This window comes from Seriola lalandi, unplaced genomic scaffold, assembly GCF_002814215.2.
Source record: "Seriola lalandi dorsalis isolate HSWRI2012SDOR001 ecotype SW California unplaced genomic scaffold, Sedor1 jcf7180002010728, whole genome shotgun sequence".
Taxonomy (NCBI): domain Eukaryota; kingdom Metazoa; phylum Chordata; class Actinopteri; order Carangiformes; family Carangidae; genus Seriola; species Seriola lalandi.
Genome location: NW_019481381.1, coordinates 1 through 803, shown reverse-complemented (window position 1 = coordinate 803; position 803 = coordinate 1). Strand labels below are relative to the sequence as shown.

The window sequence follows — 803 nt, the reverse complement described above, 5'->3', positions numbered from 1 at the left end:
TGAGGCGTTTCAGCGCCATACAGAGGAAAGAACAGCTTAACGTCATAAAAGGTGATCACAAAACTTACTTATATCTGCAAAGCTCACTATTTCATAGCCTTGCTCTTTGGTAGGTACATTGTTTTCTAGCTCAAGAGTACCGTCCTGTCTGACGCGCCCCGAGTGCAGTTTGCGCAGCGCAGTGAGGAGCGCCGCTCGGGGCACCGTGTGAGTTATGTTTGGTCTCTCCTTCAGGTGCAGCTTCTCCAAAATCTGTTGTTTGGCGATCTCTATCATCAGCCTTTCCTCTGCGTCTTTCTCCATCGCCGGTAAACCACACGACGCGCAGCCCGGGGAGCCACTGACCCAGAGACCCTTCAGCAGCAAGGACACCAAAAACAGAAGTGATGGGAATAAAAAAGAAGGCGTCATCCTCGACCCTGAAGTTAAAAAAAAGAAGCCTATCTGTGCTCGACTTGGGTAGAAAACGAATAAAGAAATCTTCAAATCCTCTTCCCTGAGTTGTTCTTTAGAAGTCACAAGCTCTCTAACTGTTGTGAAAGGTCCTAATAGACAGCTGGACACCGTGAAGACAGGAGCTGAGAGAAAGGAGTGGTGTTTCACCCTCCTGAAGTTGAAGATATCATGTGGGGTAATCCACCAAAACTGGTGACACGTTGGAAGGATGCACCAATGAGCGCATCGGGGCACCGAGAAAATTACTGGCAAAGCATCTGTCTGTCCTGCTCTCTCACAACAGACAGACAGACACACACACACACACACACACACACACACACACACACACACACACACACACACAC

At 48.7% G+C, this 803-nt stretch overlaps 1 long non-coding RNA gene across 1 annotated transcript; it reads left to right on the top strand.

Moving 5' to 3' along the window:
- Positions 1-492, top strand: LOC111673462 (uncharacterized). The gene is made up of 2 exons (XR_002762092.2): positions 1-51; positions 235-492. It is a non-coding gene; the product is annotated as an uncharacterized LOC111673462 (long non-coding RNA).
- The last annotated feature ends 311 nt before the right edge of the window (positions 493-803 follow it).